The 19127-nt window shown below is 35.6% G+C and overlaps 1 long non-coding RNA gene across 1 annotated transcript in view; it reads left to right on the plus strand.

Annotated features, from left to right (window-relative positions):
• The window catches only part of LOC130855599 (uncharacterized), a 148234-nt gene extending 129650 nt beyond the window's left edge, over positions 1 to 18584 (plus strand). The window contains exon 5 of the long non-coding RNA XR_009054348.1: positions 18301 to 18584. This is a non-coding gene — a long non-coding RNA (uncharacterized LOC130855599). The remainder of the gene's footprint in view (positions 1 to 18300) is intronic.
• The last annotated feature ends 543 nt before the right edge of the window (positions 18585 to 19127 follow it).

Genomic DNA, 19127 nt, shown 5'->3' on the forward strand with positions numbered 1-19127 from the left:
GACCGCCCTGCTTCTTTAAAGACGTGAAAGTGGTTTCTACCTAACACTGTGTTCCTCGGGATTAAAGCACAGAAGCAAAACCAAAAGAAACGAAACCACAACTAAAACCCCAAACAAACACAAGGAGACATTGTAAATTATTTGATAACTAGTGATAACCTACTCAGAATCATAGGCTGTTTGACCTGTGCAAGACACTTAATCCAAGCTCTTCTTTAGATGAAGAAAACAAGACACAAAAATTTAAAATAACCTACTAACCTAGCCATTTATAACAGAACTGAAATCACTCCTCATGGCTTCCTCTCTCCCAGGCCTAGGGTGCCCTTCTTTGGGAAATTCAAATCATTAGCAAAAATTACAAGTGGAAAGCATGTCTACAAGGTGTTGGAGCAATGTTGTCCATTGGCATCCCTAGACTTGTCGAGTCCATGGTCCCTGGGCTGTGTAGGAACCAGAAATAAGCCATAGCATCTTGGTATCACAAGTACTAAGGCTTATCTGACTTGGTTACTCCCAGGGAGAATAAAGTAGCAGAGTATTTTTAGGAACATATAGCCATTCAAACTAAAGGGGGGATGGTGCTGGTACTGTGAAAAATAAAGGCAAAGGTTTAGGCAGTTAAGGAAGATGACTGATCAGAGGAGACAGTCTTCTCTGCATTTGTAGCTTTATTTATGAAGCATTGAGATGTTCTCTTTGAATTATGCTAACATTTAATGCTATGAGAATTGGTCTCTTTAAGGTAACCTGTCTTCATAGCTAAACCTTATTTCCTAGACAAATTGTATATGAGAAATATACTTCTTCCTCTCTATGAGAGTGTTTATTTAAATTGATATTTTGAGCTCTGCTGCAGACACAGACTTATTTATGTCTGTTAGAATCTCAGCATCCCAGAAGCACATCCTTCTGGAGGATAGTTCTCATTAGTGGTATCATCTTGTTTTCATGCCAAGGTACAACAACAGAGAGGAACTTTTCTTCTAATTCAACACTGCTAAGTCATCAGTCTTACACTAGAAAGCAATTATTGAATTTAGATCAGGTTGTGTTATGAATTTGAGACTCAACTCTGAAAGTCTTTCCTAAGCTTTCCTTTTCAATATCTTAATGGAGCAAACATCCTTAGAATGAAGGAGAAAGGAAAATCTAAATCAACATTTTGGTTACTCTAGGTTTTATCTTTGAAGATCTTTGAGCAGATCAAGTGAAGTAATATACAAAGAATTTAAAACTATTATTATAGACTTCAAACATTAACCTGAGGAAGTTTATTTTAATTGATAATAAAATATATAGAGGGATAAATAGATTAGGAAATTATAATAATGGCGCATGTGTTACATTAGCCACTGACCTGAGTATGTGTATTAATGATTTCACATCATCTTCTCAACCCTATGGGACTAACTGTTATTTCTGTTTTGAAATGTGAAAATTAAGGCTCAAAAAAGTCAAGCAACTAGGCAGAGCCACAGATCATTATGACTCCAGAATACATGCTTCTGACCGCTAGGTTGTACTACCTGAAGTAAAAGTGCTACTTTTCACTGTATCACAAAAAAACGTAGAAGATAACTTTGTAAGTCTACTCATCATGTACTAATTTTATCTGGTTCTAAGTAATTTTGTTTAGGTAAGTCTTTTTTTATGAAAAACCTTAGAACATTTAAACTATCCTTTTTTTTTTTTTTTTTTTTTTTTCATGAAGAGCGATCAAAACAAAGAAGGCTGTCAGCAGCTGGGAAGAATTAGTGATTCATGTGAGAGACTATTATCTTTGGTGATAATGGATTGTGCTGGGCTAAGAGCCCAGTGGCAGGAGAGATTTATGTAAACAATATTACTGAAATACATCGTCTACAATTCCTTTCTACCTCTAAAATTCTATGATTCTCTTACAGAACCTTCCATTGGAAGATCGTCCATTGTCTATTTAAAAGGCATACGTAGTTTAAATTACAGAAAACAATAGTGGTATCAATATAGAATTAAACTCACACTTAAGAGTTCCATATTCCATTGAAAGATTTCTCAGAAAAGCAATAGCATCAAATTGATAGTAAAACGACACAAGTAAAAATATAGTAAGGTGTATTATGAGGCAATCTAATAACTACCAGTGTAGTGTAAGAAGAGACTAATTTACCTAATGGAGAAAGTATGGTGTGATTTGGGGGGATAATTTTTGAGCATCTCTCCTCCATAATCATTTCCTAATAGCAGCTTTAGTGCAGGGCTGTTGCCCTGGAAATTGTTCAGTGTATACTTTCCCTGAAGGTATTCTTCCTCAAGAGTTAAGTCATTTCAAACTTCAGCCCAATTCTTCTGACCCTACATTCTGCAACTTGGTTTCATTTTTCTATCATTCTTCTTCTCATTTTGTTAATATAGAGCAGCAGGGCATAAATTATTTATCCCTGGTCACCTACCCACTGGCAAAACTGAAATCAGAAGCTAGGGGCACAGATTACTACTAAATATGCAATGATAAAAAGACACCTTTTACTTTGAAATGTTTTAATTTAACACAGTACGGACTTGTGTAGACATGACATTTGACGCTTATCCTACATTTCTGGGTTCAATTACTGCATGAGCCAATTGCAGATATTTTTCTCTGTGGACATTGAGTTTGCCCATTCCTCTTTTTGCCCTTATTCATAAGAGAATTTGAGGTTATAAACAGATCATCACTGCTAGAAAATAAGAGGATCAGTAGGATCAATTTATAAAGGAAAAATAGCATATTTTATTCATTTCTGTACACACAGGAACACAAAGTAGAGCACAGAAAAACACATAAAATTTTTCTCAAAGCATCTCAGTGCTCATACATCTTTAGACATCAGTCTACTAAGAACATTTTAGGACCTCTCATGCTAAAGTTAAAAACCAATTGAGTTAGGAAATTCCTGATTCTTTTAGCAAAATGAGAATCTTGTGGCTGAGCCAAGAAGGTAGTTTTTCTAGTACTAATGCCACTTGTAATTTTGCTGTCCGTGTCACATTGCATCTCAGGGGATCTCTCCCCTTCACCCAGCAGCAATATCTTAATGAAGGAAGCTTGTTCCTACAAAGAAAACTCAGAGTAGATTTGCAGATAATGATAATGTTATGTGTATGTTGTACTGGATATAACTCATCAAGAATTCCACACACATTTCATTTTTAAGACGGGAAATTTCTATTTAGTCTATGGCTTTGCATGTGACTGTGAGCCAGTTCCTTATTCAGAAACTGACGATGGCTTATTTTTCTATCTTGATTATTTTCTTGGGAATTTTGGCCATCCTGTTTAGGCTCCTGCTGTTGGCAGGTGGGTCTCATCAACATCCAACTGATGCAGAATTGAGATGCTTCATAAATGACTGTCCAAAGAGGAGCGAAACATCTTTGTAGAATTTTTTTTTTGTAAGAGATTCCTGCCACATTTCCCTCAAGCCTTTTTAAAAAATATGAATTTCTTTTCACATGTGAGACTAATTTTGCCCATCATATATGAACATTACTCAAGGAGGAATTCTTTTCCGTAGGAAAATAATGAAACTGGGGAAAACACGAGCATAACTTTATTACAGGAGCCAGCTTCAGACAAACCCTTTTATCCCCTACTCCCTATATCACATAATAAAAGTTTCATAATATACAAGTGTGAAGATTTGTTGCTATGGACTGAATGCATGTCTCCAATCTTTATATCTATATGTTGAAACTAACTCCCAGTGTGATGGTATTTGGAAATGGAGTTTGGGGAAGATAATTAGGTTTAGATGAGGTCATAAAGATGGGGCTCTCATGATGGAATTAGTGCCCTTATTGGGAGAGACACCAGAGCGCTCTCTCTCTGTTTTTAACTCCTGCTTCCCTGCCATATGAGGATAGAGGGAGAAGATAGCCATCCATAAGCCATAAAGGGAGCTCTCACCAGAAACCAAATCTTGCTGGACATTGATCTCAGATTTTGCAGCCTCCAGAACTGTGAGAAAATTTATTTCTGTTGTTTAAGCCACCCAGTCTATAGTATTTTATCGTGGCAGTCCACACTAATTAAGACACTTGTCATATGGCAATTATCAATATAAATATGATTGGTCAGTTTGATTTATAAGGTAACCAAGCTTAGTTATCCAGTTAAAAATCCACTTGCAGCTAACTGCACAAAACATTTCTCTAAACAGCCTAAGAGATTCTTAAGTCTAATAATTTGTAGGTTTTCTTTGATGTTTTCAAATGGACAGCCATGCCATTTACAAATAAAGAAAATTTTGTTTTGATCTCTGTAATCTTAGCCATTTAATTTAATTTTCTTGTGTTATTGAATTGTCTAGCATCCTCAGTGTACTGTTGAATAAAAGAGATAATGTATGGTATTCTCGTATAGTATTTGCAGGAGAGTTTTGATAGAAAACCTTTATCTGGTTAAGGATGCTCCTCTTCTATTCTTATTTGCTAAGTTTTAATTTTTCTACATGAATGAGTATTGAATTAATTTTCATCACTTATTGGGAATATTCTTTGTTAATTATCCTTTAAGGGGTGGATTACATTGCATTCTTAGATAAATCATCACTTTTTTTAGGAGTAGATTTTTCTGTGAGGGGCATATAGTAGCTTTAATAAGGTAGGTGTCTCTTTCTTACGTGAGTCCAGTTAGGCAGTACAGGACTGAAAAAGAGTGCCATAGTATCATGGACCCACATTTCTTTTACCTTTTTCCTATGTTTTGTGTAGCCTTCATTCCTTATGGTCAAAGATGGTCTCTTTAATAACAGCTTTTTCACGTGCATTCCAGCCAGTTGGAAGGACTATGGGGAGGAAGAAGAGAGACCTACCAATTATAAGAACGAATCTTTATCTTATAATACTCCAGGGGCCAGAACTTACTCATATGTGTACTCTTAGCTGTAAGAGAGACCCACTTTACCAGTTTCTGCTATTTAATATTTCCTGTATTCTATTTTATTTTGGCACATTCTATCATTTATTATCTAGCTTTATGAGTCAGAAGTTCAACTCATTTATAATTAATCTTTCTAGTTTCTTATTAAAATTGTTGAGGGCTATAAGTAAATGTTCCTTGAAAATCACTAAGATACATCTCAGTTGTTGTTCAGGTCTATATATTTTATAATATTCTTTGCAAATTCTACTTAAAACCATTAGTTATTTAAAGGGTATGTTTTAAATTTTTCTGTATCATATAAAAATACATTTTAATATTGATTTCTTATATAATTGGCCAGAAAACATGAACTATATGCTATAGATTTTTAAATATTTATTGAGATTGCCTTTTCATTTAATATATGGTCAAATTTTGTGACTGTCCCTTTTGTGCTTAAAAGAAATGGTTTTTCTATATTTATTGGATTCATGAGTTCTGTTAGATACAGCTTATTTGTTATGTCACTTAGATCTTTCATACAGGTGTTAATTTTTATCTGCTTTTATCTGCTTAACTTCTGCATATTTCTTTCTTTCTTTCTTTTTCTTTCTTTCTTTCTTAGAACTTTTATTGAGATACAGTTAACAGACAATAAACAGCTCTACCTTTTTTCCAAATAGATAGGCAAGCGCTTAATCAAATTTATGAAATAATTACTTCTTTATTGATAGGAAATTTTATCTTAAGTATGAATTCATCTATACTCTCTGTTATATGGACATATTTCTATCTGTTCCTGGTCTAATACTACCCTGTTTACAATATTGTAGTCTATTTTGATATCTGATGTTGTAAGTCCTCACTTCTTAGGATTTTTCTTCCCAAATATCATTCACTATTCTTGTACATTTTCTCTTCTATATGAACTTTAGAATCAGATTTTCGATTTTCATAAATGTTCCACTGAGACTTTATTGGGATTGCTTTGAATTTTATATCTATGATTAGTGAGATTTGACATTTTTAAAGTATTTTTTTAAGAACTTTTATCGAGATGCAGTTAACAGACAATAAACAGCACATATTTAGAGTGTTCAATTTGGTATCCCAATCTCCCAATTCATTCCCCCCCAACCCTCCCCGCTTTCCCCACTTGGTGTCCATGTGTTTGTTCTCTACACCTGTGTCTCTATTTCTGCCTTGCATTTCCTCTTTCATAGTTGTTAGCATTTGCCTTATGTATTGAGGTGTTCCTATGGTTGGGTGCATATATATTTATAATTGTTACCTCCTCTTCTTGGATGGATCCCTTAATCTTTATGTAATGTCCTTTCTTGTCTCTTGTGACATTTTTTATTTTAAAGTCTATTTTATCTGATGTGAGTATTGCTACTCCAGCTTTCTTTTGATTTTCATTTGCATGAAATATCTTTTTCCATCCCCTCACTTTCAGTCTGTGTGTGTGCCTAGGTCTGAAGTGGGTTTCTTGTAGACAGCATATATGTGGGTCTTGTTTTTGTATCCATTCAGCCAGTCTGTGTCTTTTGGTTTGTGCATTTAGTCCATTTACATTCAAGGTAATTATTGATATGTATGTTCCTATTACCATTTTCTTAATTGTTTTGGTTTTGTTTTTGTAGGTCCTTTTCTTCTCTTCTGTTTCCCACTTAGAGAAGTTCCTTTAGCATTTGTTGTAGGGCTGGTTTGGTGGTGCTGAATTCTCTTAGCTGTTGCTTGTCTGTAGAGCTTTTGACTTCTCCATCAAATCTGAATGAGATCCTTGCTGGGTAGAGTATTCTTGGTTGTAGGTTCTTCCCTTTCATTACTTTAAATATATTGTGCCACTCCCTTCTGGTTTGCAGAATTTCTGCTGAGAAATCAGCTGTTACCCTTATGGGAGTTCTTGTGTATGTTATTTGTCATTTTTCCCTTGTTGCATTTAGTAACATTTCTCTGTCTTTAATTTTTGTCAATTTGACTACTATATGTCTTGGCATGTTTCTCCTTGGGTTTATCCTGCCTGGGACTCTCTGTGCTTCCTGGACTTGGGTTGCTATTTCCTTTCCCATGTTAGGGAAGTTTTCAACTATAATCTCTTCCAATATTTTCTCGGGTCCTTTCTCTCTCTTCTCCTTCTGGGACCCCTATAATGCGAACGTTGGTGTGTTTAACATTGTCCCAGAGGTCTCTTAGGCTGTCTTCAGTTCTTTTCATTCTTTTTTCCTTATTCTTTTCCACATCAGTGATTATCACCATTCTGTCTTCCAGGTCACTTATTTGCCCTTCTGCCTCAGTTAATCTGCTATTGGTTCCTTCTAGTGTATTTTTCATTTCAGTTATTGTGTTGCATATCTCTATTTGTTTGCTCTTTAATTCTTCTAGGTCTTTTGTAAACTTTTTGATCTTTGCATCCAGTCTTTTTTCAAAGTCCTGGATCATCTTCACTATCATTATTCTGAATTCTTTTTCTGTAAGGGTGCCCATCTCCTCTTCATTTAGTTGTTTTTCTGGGGTTTTATCCTGTCCCTTCGTCTGGTACAAAGTCCTCTGCTTTTTCATTTTCTCTATCTTTCTGTGGCTGTGGTTTTCCATTCCACAAGATGAAATACTGCTGATACTGCTTGATACTGCTGTCTGCCCTCTTGTGGAGGAAGATATCTAGCTGCATATTTCTGATTGATCGTGGATATGTGCATTTTTCCTTATAGTTCTGAAGTTTTTTCTCGTATTTGTCTTTATTCACATATAAGTTGACTATTGTATCTTTATGTGGATTTTTCTATTAGTTTTTACCTTAAATTCTAATGTATCTCACATTAACATTGCCAAAGTAATTTTCATCTTCATTTGCCTGTTAATTTTTTTGTATCCCTTTGTTGTCAAATTCTGTGTGTTTTGTTTTAGTGTTTCTTAAAACAGAGTCAGCTGGATTTTTAAAAAATTAATTTAATAATTTCTTCTTTTAATATGTTAGTTTAATGTATTTGCATTTATTATGGTTAGTGATTTAGAACATCATACTTTGGTTTTATTTTCCATACATACATTTTATTTATATTTCCTCTTTTCTACATTTTGTTTGATTAAAAAATTTTTTAAGTGTGACTTTATTTCCTTTGTTGATTCAACAGCTGTAGATTATAATTCTTTTCATTTAGTGGACACCCATTAAATTTGATGCTACTTATTTAAGTATACATTTTTTTCTAACAAAGTTCAAAGTAATTCAAAATGTCTATATTTCTCCTGTAAATGATGTGGATCTCAGTATGCTTTAACCATTCCCACAACACCCAATCCCATAATCATCCTTTTAATCTAGTATATAGAATTTTACCTATCAATTTGAAACTAGCAAATACTTTTAAACATTTGCAGTCTAAAAATTTTAAAACTTGCCCTTATTCTTGAATGATAGTTTAATTAATTGATGGTTAATCTCAGCACCTAAAAGATATTACTTCATTATGTTATACATTCTATTGTCACTGATAAGATTTGTTCTTTCCTAATGTTTTTCATTTATAATTAATCCTTTTTTCTTTCCTTTTTTTAAAAGTATTATATATTTTTCCTTGATGCACTGTACATAGTTTCTTTTTAATGAGTCTAGATGTGAATTTATCTCTATTGTTCCTAGTTTTGCTTGGTGTATGCTTTCAATATCAGAACTCATATCTTTTTATCTAGTAGGTTCTACATCAATAGCCCTTTAGTCAGTAATCCTGGTTCTCATTTTGACAACACACTGATTAGTTTATATTCTCTCCAGGTAACGGTGATAAATTTAGAACACAAATCATTATTCTGTCAGGGCCTGTCTCAATGTGAAAATAAAATATCTTCTCACGTTACCACCATTTGTGGTAGGTTGTTACAATAATGACCCTAGTGAGTGATGCCTGTCAGTATCCATGCCCTTACATAGTGCTTCCCACATTGACATTGGGCTTGGACATGTGACATGTGACCTGCTTTGCCTAGTAGGTTATCAGCAAATGTGACATAAGGAGAGGCTTAATATATGCCTGTGCACTGGGCCCTTTGGGAACCCTGAGATAACCATGTTATAAGGACTCAGAGTCTAGCTTCTCCAAGATGATCTCAGTCAATTCTCTAGATGAATGTAGCCACAGGCAAAATCAGAAGAACCACCAAGCCAACCTTCAGGATTATGAAAAATAATAAATCCTTGTTGTTTTAAGACACTGAGTTTTCTGATAGAGAATAGTTAACTAATACAATGTCTGATTTTTTTTTTTAAACTTTCTCTCTCCACTAATATGTTCCAAATTACACTCAGACTTTTATACCTAGTTGAGATGATGGCACACGTAAAAAACTATTCAATCCTTTGTTCCTTGTAATTAGTTATTCTCAAAAAGAAATCATAGCACTCTAAGGTACAATTAATTATATATACAGAACTTATGCAGGCTATCAAGGGTCTCAATGTGGATAAAAAGAGCAGATTAAATATACAAATCAAACAGTTCTCTTAGCACTGCGAAAGAGATTAAGATAGTGTTGCTGTGGGTGGAAGAGTGTTCATGAAAAAATGCCAGAGCTCTGAAAAACACGCAGATGTTGGTAGGTAAAGTAGAAGCTGTGAATCATGATTACTGTCGTAATTCATGATTTCCATTCCCGATGGAATGAAGTCAGTTTTACATGGAAAAGACATGATCGCCTCTCATTACACAAAGAACTTTCAAGTCATACTTCCTTGGAAACTATGTGACTGGACCAAAGATCAAACTTCAAGTTAGTCATTGCTGGTCTTCAATCAGGCAGATATCACAGTTTAGAAGCAACAAGCCTTCTGATGGAGTTCAGGCTGAACATTTGCACAGCGTTTCCCAGGTTGCCTTAGGGGCATAGATAAAGCAGATCACCTCCTCATTTTTTTTACTAACAGTGTGTCTACCTCTCTTTGGCTCAGGATTATTCCAATTTGAAGCTAAAGAATGTATTTAGGGAACTGAGTAAACTTTATCAAGATTGATAAAGAGAGGAGCCATCCTTTACTGAGAACCTGATAATTTCCGAGAAACCTGTTTAAGAGGTATATAGAAGCTAAGCTACTAGTTATGTCCACTCAACCTAAAGGCTCTTTATTTTTAAGAAATAATTTAATCTGAAAACTTAGGCTAGAAAAAAAAAAGATTATCTTCCTAACAAATTCACAGAAAATAAAGCAAAATGAAAGATTTAGGAGGAACTTATTTGGGATTGACATGTATGCACTGCTATACTTAAAATAAATAACCAACAAAGACCTACTGTATAGTACAGGGAACTCTGCTCAATACTCTGTAATAACCTAAATGGGAAAAGAATTTGAAAAGAATAGATACTTGTATGTGTATAACTGAATCACTTTGCCGTACACCTGAAACTAACACAACATTGTTAATCAACTATGCTCAAATATAAAATAAAAATTAAAAAAATTAAAAATAAAAATCATGAAAAAAACTTCACCACCATTTAGTGAAGAAGCAATAATTAGTTCCACTTGCCTGGTGAGGGGGGAAGTTGAGCATAGATTTCCCTAGTCTGGACATTTCATATAAAGAGAATGATAGAATATGTATATATATATTTTTAAAAAGAGGAATTGGACACACATTTCACATTCTTATAATCAGAGCGTAAATGTTCCTACTCTCTTACATTCAGAAGGTAAATTTTGCCATAATTCTCCTTATGTTCCAACACGTGAAGAGCTTTCCAGAACATAGGATTGGGGAAGCCTGAAGTGATTGTTCACTTTCACTGTGATGGACTTTGAAGAAGCTAAACTTTTATATGGTTTAAATATTTTAGCTGTGCTGGAGTGAATGTGTCTTCCAACCAACTCACTTGCACAAATTCCTTTTCTAGGCTTCATGATTTGGGTTACAGAAACTTCTCACATTAGAACCTTTGTATTTTTTTGTGAAAATAATGTTGGTATTGAATACCCTTTAATTCTCAAGAAAAAGAGTACATTTTACATTAACCTAACCCTGGCTATTTCATCATGTTGAGAGTATGAAATTTCTTCCTAAATCTACTGGTTGAACAACAGTACAAAGTACTGAAAGTGGACATACATACTTCTGCCTTATCCTGATGCTTTCTTCCCTTAAAAATGTTGCAGAATTAACTGACTTTTCTAATTTATTGGTTTATTAGTAGGGAATTAGAGTAGCAAAAATATGATACAAAATTTGAAAGGAGGGAGGCAATTTAGAATGGACCAGGAGGAGAGGAAATAATGAAACAAACAAAAAATGAAAAAAGATTAAGTTATGCCTGATCTTTACAAATGAGAAAGGCACGGTACCTTATGAGATAATACTTAGAAGAAATACCAAGTACGAAGAGATGGGCCAAGGTCTAGGGTTCAAGTTGAGCAAACAGTCAAGTACTAAATGAATTTGAATTTCCTCAGGGAAGCTTTCTCTAATCTTCAAAAGGGATCAGATGGTGTTGTCATAGACAAAGCCACAGTTGCCTGTACTTCTCTTTTGTTGCACTTATGATAATGGAAATTTTAAAAAATTTGGTTGGTTAACATTTTCTTTCTGAATAAAATTAAAACTCCATGAGGGTAAGTCCCAGATCTGTTTTTTGTTGAATGCCTAGCAGTTGGCCAAAGGTCAATTTACTGAATGAATGAATTACTGTATAGAAGACCGGAAACAACCCCACGAATAGGAATAGATAGTTCTTCAAAACTAGCAGAGTAGAGGCAGAGTTGTTAATCTAACAGGAGAGGGGCTTTGTTATTACTAAAGTCAATCATCTTGATGAAAGTAGAAAAAGGGTTTTGGACACAGGGTTCTGTAGGTACTAGGATTTCAAAAGAAGGCTCGCTCCCTTGAGGAGCCCAAATAGCTCCAACAGTGCCTCCTTCTGTGTTGCAAGGGTCTGCTCCTGTCTAGGGTTTTGGTTTTTCAGAGTAGACCTAGTGAAAGGCTCACGATCTGGGCAGGCTGAAGCACAAAGGATCATGCAAGCTTAAAAGCCAGTGTTCTGACTCATCGTTTTTTCTAGCTTGGCAGGTAGAGATGTCTCTTGTAGTCATGATACTTTTCCTCAAGTAACAATGGCTTGAGAAATCATGAGAACACTAATAACTAATACACTGTACTCAGTGGTATGTAAGCAGTTTTTACCTTCTGAATGGATTAAGGAAGGCTTTCTAGAGAAGGTGACCACTTAATAGGTCTATAGAGGATGAATAGAGCTCACTAGATGAAAGAGGAGTGTAAAGAATTTCCAGATAAATGAAAGAGAACAGCTAATGGCATGAAAGTATTGAAATGCATGATAAACTGAGGGAATTGAGTTAGCCGCCATGCTTAACTAGTATTTAGGATGCATAGGCATGTAGGGATAGTTATAAAATGCTGATGTTTAGAGATGAAGTTGATAAATTTGTTTAGAGAATAAGATTTTAAGAAATTTTCTCTACCAAAGCAAGTAATTTGTTTATCATTGATGGGGAACCACCAGAGGTTATTGAACAAGAGAAATGAATACTGAGAACTGGGACTTCTTTATTTTTCTATTTTTTTTCCCCATGTACTGTGTTTTAGGATAACACTGGTGATTGCCATGGGAAACACCACATATAAAGAGGAAGTTTGAGAGTTTCAGCAGTCACGAGAGGCTTGAATAGATTAAGCTAGAGATTGCTGCTGATGGAGGGTTCTGGAAAAAAGAAGTGTTCTTTTCATTGGTTTGAGTTTTGAATCTGAATGGAGATCAGAGGTATAATATCAGGCCAGAATGGACAACACAGTAGGGTTTTGAGTGTGAGGAGGTGGCTAGAAGTAGCATTTAGACTTGAAGTCAGTTCAGAATAGAGTTTGAGAACATAGCCATGGATTAAGCTTCTAATTTCAGATTGATGAAGAAAGAAGACAGCAAGACCAGAAAAAGGACAGAGCCTGGGAACTGTGTCTCTCAATCTGGTTTGAGATGGCAAGTTCACACAACAGCTCTACTGGCTTATAATGTCATTCCTAGGCTGCCAACATCTCTCCCTCACTTTTAAGCCAGCTTTTGTGGTGTGATGACACAGTGCAAGAAAGTATGGGAAGCTGTTTTGAGATGACCTCACATTAAAACAAGGTGTCTTTACTCCAGCTGGACCGTATTGGAATACCTTGTCATTGCATCTTTGAGGAAGAATAGGAAAGAAGTTTTTTTTTTTTTTTTTTTTTTGGCACACGGGCTTAGTTGCTCCGCGGCATGTGGGATTTTCCTGGAGCTGGGATCAAACCCATGACCTCTGCATTGGCAGGCGGATTCTTAACCACTGCGCCACCTAGGAAGCCCCTTTGAGGAAGAATATCAAAAGGATGTCGCATGTTAAACCTGGGAGTTTGGCACAAATGTGGGGAAGAGGCCAGAGGCAAAGAGACATACAGGAGGAGAAGCTCAGACACAGATGACCAGCAGCCAGGCTTGCTGTAGAAGTGAAAATATCAAAGATGACCCCACCAATGGGTGAAATGCTTCCAAAAGCCAGTGAGAACATGGGCAGGGAGAGAATTGGGTCTATGTGAAGTTAAAATTATATGTGAAGACACTTACAAATCAAATAAAATGCAGAACATATTTGGGAAGGGAAATAAAGCAGGAGTTAATGATTTTTAAACTACTTATGATTGAAATTTAAAATGTCAGAATAAACATTCTAAAGAATATTATACAACAATGTCATTTTAACTCAAAGAATGTCTTGTTTTAAATATTTGTACAGGAATGTCAACTGCTTCCTGAATGCTTATGAAAAGGAAGAAGTTGTTTCCCAGCACACCACATCCCATCTGAGCCCTGACAGTAGCTTAAAAACAAAGACAAAAAACGAAAAACAAAACTACCCCCATCACAACTATCATTTCTTAAAAAACACAGAGCCACCTTTTATGGTGCATTCCAATTTAGTTAACATCTTTCTTGCCTTTAATACACATGCCTGCAACCTAATTCAAGCATGTCAGTCAGTTAACTTAGCATCCAAACAAAAGATTGGAGCTGGAAAGTGATTATGAAGTAGAAAAAGAAAAAAATCCTGGGAATGTCAAGGGCTTCTAAGGATTGTAGAGAAGTGAGCTCATTTAATGACAGAATAAGTAATGGTAGCATGATAAGCTCAGAAAGCTACACAGGACTGAAGTTGTTTAGAATTCAAGTTTATCAAAGCATTGAATTGATTTTGTTGTGCAGGTTAAACGTTATCTCAAGAAAAAGCCCCAGTTATTTCACTGCACTGGAATTTTAGTTCATCTGTGCCAATTTGCAGGGGGGTAGACCAGCAATTTCCTTTTTATAATGCTATTTACCCCAATCAGGGGAATTGGGGAATTGGGAGGAGGCAGAGGTGGGGAGAAGTACATACTGTTTCATTTCCATAAGGAGTCCAAACAGCAAGCAACTCTCTTTCTGCAAAAGCACAACCTAAAATAGTTCTGAATTTTTACCATGTCACAGTGGGGACCCTGTTGTAGTTCAGCTTAAACTGGGTGTTCCTCTAAATCCTGGGGAAATTCAGATATCATTATCCTTTCAATCATTATCCAATCAATATCCTGTAAATTTGGTATCTGAAAATAAATATACAGTGTGGAGTAGAAGAGAATAAAGACAAATTTGATATAAGACCTACCTTTTTTTTTTTTTGGAGTATAGGGTAGCTGTGTAACATTTTCAAACATGGACAGATTCAAAGACCCTATTAACAGTTATACCAGGACAACAGGATTAAGGAAGAACTGCCCTGGGGAAATGAGACATACAGTTAGATTAGCCATAGAAAATCGCATTTCCGAGTCTAATATTACTATTTCTTTAGTATTTATATATCTTAATAACTAAATATAACTTAGATGTATCTAGCCTTTGCAAAGTGTAAGCTCTTATTCTTCAACACCGTATATCTTTGTGAGGCTATTTGGTTGTACAAGCCCTGTACCTTTGATCTTATCAGGAATAAAACTCATGATTTGGGGGGGAAAAAAGAATTAGGGCAAATTATTGTGAAATAAGTAAACTAAAGAGGTCTAAGAGATCACACTTGCACAGATTTCTGCTGTATGAAGTTTAAGTCAATAACCATCGTAGAAAATAGAAATGCAGTATGGTAAGTTTCATTCATATGTGTGTCTGCCCCCTTTAAATATATTTTAATTAAACCAACTTAAGCTTTAAATTCTTCAGTGATAACTCAATTATGAGTTTCTCATTCAAAAACTAAAGAAAGTCATCTGGGATCACAAGAGGAAGAAGGAGAATGTATCATTTGGGTTCACCAACAACTGGAAACAAACGCCATATTTAAACAAATATAAACCATTGTTCCCTGGGTCTTTCCCCCAATATTGAAATTGTTCTGCAATGCAAATGTTGTATTTCTGAATCTTGTCACTAATATACAGCTGCATCCTTTTCATAATATTCTTAATATTTGGAAGCATGTGAACACAGAGCTTGTTAAGTGTAAGTCTCCCTTTTGGGAAAGGGTGGTACAGACCAGCTCTCTGCCTTCCTCCTCCAGATAGTCTCCCCTCTGGATTTCCCCTGCCACTCCTCTCCCTGTAGGGTGGTCTTTCCAACTCTTCGCCATTCTGATGCCCTCCTATTTCTTTTTATAGATTTCTTTTTATGAGTAGAGTCCTATTTTCCTTTTCTTTCCCTCTTTTCTTTGGGAGTAATCACTCAATCATTTATTATATGTAGTTTTCCTAAAATGTAGCAGGAAGATTTGTTTCTTCACTAAATACATTTTTTTTTTTTTGTCACGAGTTCACCACTTTCCAGGTGCAGAGATTAGCAGTAAGTGAATAATAGAGGCAGAAATCCTGGCCCTCATGACTCTTATAGGATAAAACAAAGCCATTCTTTCAGGTTCATCAAAAGGGTGAAATATATACACAACAACTGTTTTTAGTACTAAGATTAGGCACCTATACGTCATTCCCTGGCATTCATTTCATAGAATATATTATATTTATATTGCATATATATGTAAATGCATGGCAAAGTTTGGGAATAAGAAAAATAAAATAGGTTCATTTTGCATATATGTGCTTGTATGTGTATGCTGTGTGTACATGTGTCATCATCATACACAGTAATTTGCTTTTGGCACTTAATAGATCATGGGTTTTTGTGTTTGTTTTTGTCATCATACAAAATATATTTCCATATAAGTTTATCTCACCCTTTTAATGACTGCTTAGGGACCTTGTCTCTATTGATAGGCAAATTTTCATTGTTTCAAACAATACCACATTAATCTCTCACATGTCTTTTCTACAGATGTGAGTATTCCTGTGGGATAGATTCCTGGTTGCTAAGTCAAAAAGATATAGTGACGTTATATACAGAAAAATACCACCTTTTATAGGATGTACTTCAGTATCCCGAGAAAACCCAACTCAGAGGAAAAGTATAGGGTATGCAAGAAAATTATTCTAGTTTATTCAGGATATGGCTGTATTGCCATTTTATTAGAAGCAGAAATCTATGTTGTCATCTTAACAATGGAGAATAAATGTATAGAACACGAGAAATGATTGTGTACATCCAGGGGATGGGATAAGAAAGGATGAGGAAAATGGGACAGGAACTTTTCCTTTCCCTTTCCCTTTCTGTACAATTTGAATAGTTTATAATAGCTGGGTATTCATTTCACTTAAAATTAAGTAAATTTTCAAAAACCATGTACAAAGAAAACAATATTTTCGCTATATTCTCTCAGTGAAAATCATATAGCTTCATTCATCTAAGGAAAATAATAGGGACCAATTGTTTGATTTTTTTTTAGAAGTAAAGTTTAATTAAAGAGCTGCTTCTAAAAACTTTAGGGTAATAGGAAAGAGTTTGTAAAGTAAACAGCTTTTTAAACAGATGAAAATTAAAAATAAATTTAAATTGCCTCTGAACCCCAATCCTGGTTTTCCCAGCTTAGCTTTATAGGTCCTGATCTGACAATTAACATTACATAATTTGCCATAATTTCTGTGTGTGTGTGTGTGTGTGTGTGTGTGTGTGTGTGTGTGTTGTGGGGGAGGGGGGGAGAGATTTCACAAAGTCTTTAAAGAAGCACTTTTTAAGGAAAATATAATATTTTGGTCTTTTCTCCATTACGTCCACTGAATATAGATTATATTTCTAGAGTATCCACTGATGTGTTACTGTATTTGTTGGGTGGTTAGAGGATACTAAGAAGTGGATCATTTTCCTTCAATGAGAAAGATCAGGTGAGGATATCAAAATCCAGGATTGGTCCCAAAATAAATTGCCCCACCCAGTGTATTAGATCCCAGACATCGCTAATCTCAGACTGTGTATTACATCCCAGACATTACTAATCTCAGCCAGACCTGCCCTGCTCAGAACCCAGTCTTTCTTCACCTTTAAAATTCCCCCCCCCCACACCCCTACCACCCCACATTCTCACTAGATACCACCCTTCTAGGAACAGCATCTAATTGATCTCCTGACTTCTCTGAGTAGGGTACATAATGAGGTGTAAATGGCCTACTTACCTCTTCTAAGGAAACCTTGATCTTTAAAAACAAGTCTCCCCTACCCCAGGTGGGGGGGGGGGGGCAGGCCACTACTATAAGACAGTGCATTAATGAAGAAGAATGGAGGTGAGGATTTCAGTGGGCATTGCTTGTTCTTGAGAGGGGTGGCATTATTCTCCCCAAGGCCTGCTGTTTTTGTACTTAACACTGCCATTCCTAATGCTCTTATCTTCCCTTGTTTAACTTTCAATGCCTTTAGGAAAACAGATTGTCATCTTGATCATTTTATGGTTATTCAGGGCTGTTTGGAGGGCCTTGTAATCTTACTTTTGGCTACCCTGCATGTATAATATATCAAACAAATTAAAATCCACCCATACCCCACATTAAATATAATTTATACTGCAATTTTAAGAGTAAAGTTGAAGTTGGCTAGTTGATGTAATATTTTTTTGGTAGACATTTAATTAAGTATTTATTAATTTCCATTTTGCAGCTTTCATTTTGTAGTTTGGAGCCAATACTTTTTTTTTTTTTTTTCCAGGTTTCAATTATTTTTGTAGGCCTTTAAAAATCTTACAGTCCATTGGCACTGGACTCTAATGACTAATGGTGAAATGTCCTTGATGAAGCTAATTTAATAGAGGAGTGCATTTTAAAACTCTTTTCTATAAATAGATCCATTTAGAATGTTTTGCCTTTTTAATAAATATGTGGGGTTCTTTTTAACAACAAACTACCTTCTTGAATGTTTCTTTATCTTCTAATTCTCTAATTTTTGAGAAATTCAAATACTTTTCTTTACAAATGATTCTCTTTGTTTTCATATTTTGATATTTAAGATTTAAAGTTACTGTGCTCTCTTGGGCTTCCTAGGTGGCGCAGTGGTTGAGAATCCGCCTGCCAATGCAGGGGACGCAGGTTCAATCCCTGCTCCAGGAAGATCCCACATGCCGCGGAGCAGCTGGGCCGGTGTGCCGCAACTATTGAGCCTGTGCTTTAGAGCCTGTGAGCCACAACTGTTGAGCCCAAGTGCTGCAGCTACTGGGGCCCATGCGCCTAGAGCCCGAGCTTCGCAACAAGAGAAGCCACGGCAACGAGGAGCCTGTGCACCGCAGTGAAGAATAGCCCCCACTCACTGCAACTAAAAAGAAAACCCCCTCACAGCAAAAAAGACCCAACACAGACAATAAAGTAATAAATAAATTAATTAATTAAAAAAAAATAGTTACTGTGCTCTCATTTTAAGGCAATTTCTGTAATTTGCCATTCAGTGCCCATTCTCTGAAACAATGATGTCCAGTGTACCTATTGGATTGTCTCTTTCAAAAATTAAGGCTCTGTCTCCTTTTTTTAAGAAGGTACTGAATGATGTCTGGGTGATGGCACCTCCAACCCATTGACCACAGTAGCTCCTACAGACACTGTGTGTGTGCATGCTTCCCCTACATGTTTCTCCAAACGATGATACTTTCCAACACCTACATCACAGTGCACCATACTGCCACATTTTGGGAAATGATGCATAACTGTAACTGTGGAATGTTCTGTAAAGAAATCCAAAATCAGGATGCAGACTAGTCCTTTTCAAAACAGTGGGCACCTTCAGTTCAGAGTTTAGAACTTCTCATCTCCTTCAAGTTTGGGGAACATTTTAGTAGAGTCTGCAAACTATTCTTAGGTTCTTTGAGAAACTTGTTCCC

Source organism: Hippopotamus amphibius, chromosome 6, assembly GCF_030028045.1.
Source record: "Hippopotamus amphibius kiboko isolate mHipAmp2 chromosome 6, mHipAmp2.hap2, whole genome shotgun sequence".
Classification (NCBI taxonomy): Eukaryota; Metazoa; Chordata; class Mammalia; order Artiodactyla; family Hippopotamidae; genus Hippopotamus; species Hippopotamus amphibius.